Source organism: Heteronotia binoei, chromosome 6 (genome assembly GCF_032191835.1).
Source record: "Heteronotia binoei isolate CCM8104 ecotype False Entrance Well chromosome 6, APGP_CSIRO_Hbin_v1, whole genome shotgun sequence".
Lineage (NCBI taxonomy): Eukaryota > Metazoa > Chordata > Lepidosauria > Squamata > Gekkonidae > Heteronotia > Heteronotia binoei.
In genome coordinates, this window is record NC_083228.1 from 147529089 (window position 1) to 147535088 (window position 6000).

The following is a 6000-nucleotide window of genomic DNA, read 5'->3' on the forward strand; positions in this document are numbered from 1 at the left end:
CCCCCTCTTGAAAAAACCTACAGCAGACCCGGCCGAATTGGCAAACTACCGACCGGTGTCCAATTTACCATTTTTAGGTAAAATTATCGAGAGGGCAGTGGCGTTACAGCTACAGAGATTTCTAGATGACGCTTCTGTTTTAGACCCGTGCCAGTCTGGCTTCCGACCAGGCCACGGGACGGAGACGGTCCTGGTCGCCTTGGTGGATGACCTCCAGCGGCAACTGGATCGAGGCGGTGCGGCAATACTGATGTTACTAGACCTGTCGGCTGCATTTGATACAGTCGACCATCGGTTGCTGATCCACCGCCTCACCGACATAGGGGTTGAGGGGCTAGTCTTACAATGGCTTTCCTCCTTCCTCATGGGTCGGGGACAGAGGGTGGCGATTGGGGGTGAGCGATCCCAGAGGCGCACACTAGACTGTGGGGTGCCCCAGGGAGCAGTTCTCTCCCCGATGTTATTCAACATCTATATGTGCCCCCTCGCCCAGATTGCCCGGAGATTTGGGCTGGGTTGCCATCAATACGCAGATGACACCCAGCTCTATCTACTAATGAACGGCCGGCCCGCCTCCGCCCCGGGGAACCTGGACCGGGCTTTGCAGGCTGTTGCAACGTGGCTTAGACTGAGTGGGCTGAAGTTAAACCCAGCGAAGACAGAGGTTCTCCCTGTGGGTCGTGGCACTCTGGGGAAGGAAATATCTCTCCCGGCCTTTGACGAGGCGCCACTGAAGACGGCGCAGCGGGTAAAAAGCCTGGGCGTCTTACTGGAGCCTTCATTATCTCAGAGAGGCCTGAGAGGAACAGAACAGAGCAGAGCAGCTCTGATAAGCTGAGACAGCTGGAGAAGTTGCTAAGAATTTCTGCATTTTGAAAGACTTCATTCTGAGGCTTGGGTGACTGCTGAAAAGGCTGAGTTGTGATAGCTGGGGAACTGCTGTACGTTTGGGTGAGTGGGCTAAAGGTGAAAGTGATTGATTGATTGATTGAGAGTAATTGTTGATGATTGCTTAGGAGTGGTCTGCTCCACCCTCTTTGCATTTTAAGCTGCGCCTTGCCAAAGGCGCGAGCCGAAGGGCGAGAGCTAAAGGGCTCTTGGCCTGTGGCTCTTTGCCTGGGGGCTTCCTAAGGACCAGGAACCCAGATCCCTGATTTCCTTGTTCTCCCAATAAGGTAAGTTGACCTTCCAGAAGGGGAGCCACGTAAACAACAGCATTTAAAGAGGACTGTATATTTAATATATATATCATGAAGGTAGAATGCCAGCAGGGGGGTGGGGGCTTTCCAGTGTTTTGCACTGAGTGTCACATGTATGACTATCTGCCCACAGGACAGAAGTCTTGGGTGTGTGCTCGATGCAAGGAGCTCCTGGTCCTCAGGGAACGAGTTCGTACCCTTGAGGCCGAGGTGACTGCCCTGGAGAAGCAGAGACGGTCAGTTAGGCAATTGGGGAAGACTCTTGGGGGTGTATTAGATGAGCCCCACTCTGAATGTGGCAGCCCCGTTGCTGCCAGAGAGCGGGAGGGTCTAGAGGGAACAGGGCACCTTGCTGAGGATAAGGGGAATGCGCCCTCAGAAGGGACCTCTTCTTCGGTTGGTGAGCGGGTATCCTTTCACGCCAAGGAACCATCCCTGGGCAGGGGGAGAGGGGGGGTCTTGGTAGTTGGTGATTCGATCCTTAGGCAAGTAGACAGCTGGGTGGCGAAACCGCGTATTGACCGTATGGTGACTTGCCTGCCTGGTGCGAAGGTAGCGGACATTACGCGTGTAGTAGATAGGCTGATAGACAGTGCTGGGGAGGAGCCTGTGGTCATGGTGCATGTTGGCACCAACGATGTGGGGAAATGCAGTCGTGAGGTCCTGGAGGAGAAATTTAGGCTGCTAGGTGGGAGACTTAAGGCCAGGACCTCCAAGGTGGCCTTCTCGGAAGTGCTACCTGTTCCACGTGCAGGACAGGAGAGACAGGCGCAAATTAGAAGTCTCAATGTGTGGATGAGACGATGGTGTAAGGAGGAAGGGTTTAAGTTTGTTAGGCACTGGGATGCTTTCTGGAACAAGCCGGAGCTGTACAAAAGAGACGGTCTCCACTTGTCTCCGGATGGAACCAGGCTGCTGGCGCTTAAAATCAAAAAGGTGGCAGAGCAGTTTTTAAACTAAATCTTGGGGGAAAGCCGACAGGAGATGGAATGTCTCTGGTTCGGGAGGACTCGTCTCAAAGAGATGAAGGGTTGGCTTCTATTTTTCTACCGAGTAACGGATCAGAGTTGTCCACTGTGATGGTGACAAACAGTATGGACTGTCTGCTAGAGTCTCGAGGCGGCAGGAGAGAGGTGGCGGGCCTAGCTTGCTTGGGAAATTATAAATGTTTGTATGCAAATGCTAGAAGTGTCCGAAGTAAAATTGGTGAATTGGAATGTTTAGTGTTGGGAGAAAACATAGACATTGTGGGAATTTCAGAAACTTGGTGGAATGAGGAGAATCAGTGGGACACGGTGATTCCTGGATATAAGTTATATCGGAAGGATAGGGAGGGAAGGGTTGGAGGTGGGGTGGCTCTGTATGTCAGAGAGGATATACGGTCCAGTAAGACTGAGGTCAGAGAATTAGATTCCCTTTTAGAAATGCTTTGGGTTGAAATAGAGGGCCCAAAAGGAAATTTAACTATGGGAGTTTGTTATCGCCCACCAAATCAAAAGAGAGAGGACGATTATAATATGATGGAGGGATTAAAGATAGCGGCTAAACGTAAAAACTGTGTCGTAATAGGTGATTTTAACTACCCGCAGATTGATTGGGTCAATATGTGTTCTGGTCGAGAGAAAGAGATTGAGTTTCTTGATGCTCTCAATGACTATGCTATGGAGCAGATGGTCTCAGAACCTACCAGGGGTGGGGCGATCCTGGATCTGGTCCTAAGTAATGCCCAAGACTTGGTGAGAGACGTAAAAGTGATTGCGCCGCTTGGGAACAGTGACCATAATGTTATTGATTTCACCATTTGTATAAATAGGGAGTTGCCCAAAAAGACCGCCACAACCACATTTAACTTTAAAAGGGGTAAATTCTCTGAGATGAGGAGGCATGTGAGGAGGAAACTGAAAGGAAAGGTAAATACGGTCAAAACCCTTGGGGAAGCTTGGAGACTATTTAAAACTATAATCCTAGAAGCTCAGATAAAATACATACCACAAGTTAGGAAAGGCACAAACAGGTATAAGAAGAGGCCAGCATGGTTAACAAACAAAGTAATGGAAGCTGTAAAAGGTAAGAAGGACTCCTTTAAGCGGTGGAAAACCAGTCCAAGTGAGATTAATAAAAGGGAACACAGGCAGTGGCAAATCAAATGCAAGACTGTGATCAGGCAGGCAAAAAGGGACTATGAGGAGCATATTGCAAAAAACATAAAGACCAACAATAAAAATTTCTTCAAATATATTAGAAGTAGGAAACCAGCCAGGGAAGCAGTGGGGCCCTTGGATGACCATGGGGTAAAAGGATTACTGAAGGAGGATGGGGAAATGGCTGAGAAGCTGAACGCATTTTTTGCCTCCGTCTTCACCGTGGAAGATGAGAAGTGTTTGCCCGCCCCAGAACCACTAATATTGGAAGGGGTGTTGAAAGACCTGAGTCAGATTAAGGTGACAAAAGAGGAGGTCCTACAACTGATAGACAAATTAAAAACTAATAAGTCACCGGGTCCGGATGGCATACATCCGAGAGTTCTGAAAGAACTCAAAGTTGAACTTGTGGATCTTCTAACAAAAATCTGTAATCTTTCATTGAAATCTGCCTCCGTTCCTGAGGACTGGAAGGTAGCAAATGTCACCCCCATCTTTAAAAAGGGTTCCAGAGGAGATCCGGGAAATTACAGGCCAGTCAGTCTGACTTCAATACCGGGAAAGTTGGTAGAAACCATTATCAAGGACAGAATGAGTAGGCACATTGATGAACACGGGTTATTGAGGAAGACTCAGCATGGGTTCTGCAAGGGAAGATCTTGCCTCACTAACCTGTTACATTTCTTTGAGGGGGTGAACAAACATGTGGACAAAGGAGACCCGATAGATGTTGTTTACCTTGACTTCCAGAAAGCTTTTGATAAAGTTCCTCATCAAAGGCTCCTTAGAAAGCTTGAGAGTCATGGAGTAAAAGGACAGGTCCTCTTGTGGATCAAAAACTGGCTGAGTAATAGGAAGCAGAGAGTGAGTATAAATGGGCAGTCTTCGCAGTGGAGGACGGTAAGCAGTGGGGTGCCGCAGGGCTCGGTACTGGGTCCCATCCTCTTTAACTTGTTCATAAATGATTTAGAGTTGGGAGTGAGCAGTGAAGTGGCCAAATTTGCGGATGACACTAAATTGTTCAGGGTGGTGAGAACCAGAGAGGATTGTGAGGAACTCCAAAGGGATCTGTTGAGGCTGGGTGAGTGGGCGTCAACGTGGCAGATGCGGTTCAATGTGGCCAAGTGCAAAGTAATGCACATTGGGGCCAAGAATCCCAGCTACAAATACAAGTTGATGGGGTGTGAACTGGCAGAGACAGACCAAGAGAGAGATCTTGGGGTCATGGTAGATAATTCACTGAAAATGTCAAGACAGTGTGCGTTTGCAATAAAAAAGGCCAACGCCATGCTGGGAATTATTAGGAAGGGAATTGAAACAAATCAGCCAGTATCATAATGCCTCTGTATAAATCGATGGTGCGGTCTCATTTGGAGTACTGTGTGCAGTTCTGGTCGCCGCACCTCAAAAAGGATATTATAGCATTGGAGAAAGTTCAGAAAAGGGCAACTAAAATGATTAAAGGGCTGGAACACCTTCCCTATGAAGAAAGGTTGAAACGCCTAGGGCTCTTTAGCTTGGAGAAACGTCGACTGAGGGGTGACATGATAGAAGTTTACAAGATAATGCATGGGATGGAGAAAGTAGAGAAAGAAGTACTTTTCTCCCTTTCTCACAATACAAGAACTCGTGGGCATTCGATGAAATTGCTGAGCAGACAGGTTAAAACGGATAAAAGGAAGTACTTCTTCACCCAAAGGGTGATTAACATGTGGAATTCACTGCCACAGGAGGTGGTGGCGTCCACAAGCATAGCCACCTTCAAGAAGGGGTTAGATAAAAATATGGAGCAGAGGTCCATCAGTGGCTATTAGCCACAGTGTGTGTGTGTGTGTGTGTATATATATATATATATATATATATTTATTTGGCCGCTGTGTGACACAGAATGTTGGACTGGATGGGCCATTGGCCTGATCTAACATGGCTTCTCTTATGTTCTTATCAATGGAGGCCCAGATAACAGCCACTGCCAAATCAGCCTTCTTCCACCTGAGGCGGGCGAGGCAGCTGGCCCCTTTCCTAGAGCGTCAGGACCTAGCAATGGTGATCCACGCGACGGTCACCTCAAGACTGGACTACTGTAACGCTCTCTACATGGGGCTGCCTCTGTACCGGACCCGGGAGCTGCAGCTAGTGCAGAACGCGGCGGCCAGGCTGTTACTTGGTCTCCCAAGATGGGAGCATATACGGCCGGGGCTGCGCGGACTGCACTGGCTGCCAATCGTATACCGGATCCAGTACAAAGTGCTGGTCATAACCTTTAAAGCCCTATATGGCCAAGGACCGACCTACCTGAGGGACCGTCTCTCCCCATATGAGCCCCAGAGAGCACTGAGGTCAGTGGGGAAAAGCAGACTGAACATCCCTGGGCCAAAAGAAGTTAAACTTCAAAGCACCCGCACTCGGGCCTTTTCCGTTGCGGCCCCACAACTCTGGAACCAACTCCCAGAGGAGGTGCGGGCCCTGCGGAACTTAGACCAGTTCCGCAGGGCCTGCAAGACCGCCCTCTTCAAACAGGCATTCACCAATAACTGAATTAATGTTTACCGCCAGATTAATAACATTTACCGCCAGTGCTGATTTAGGAATGTTTTAATTAATTATTGATTATTGACTGATTTTAATGTGAATTTTAATGGGAATTTAATGTTTTTATT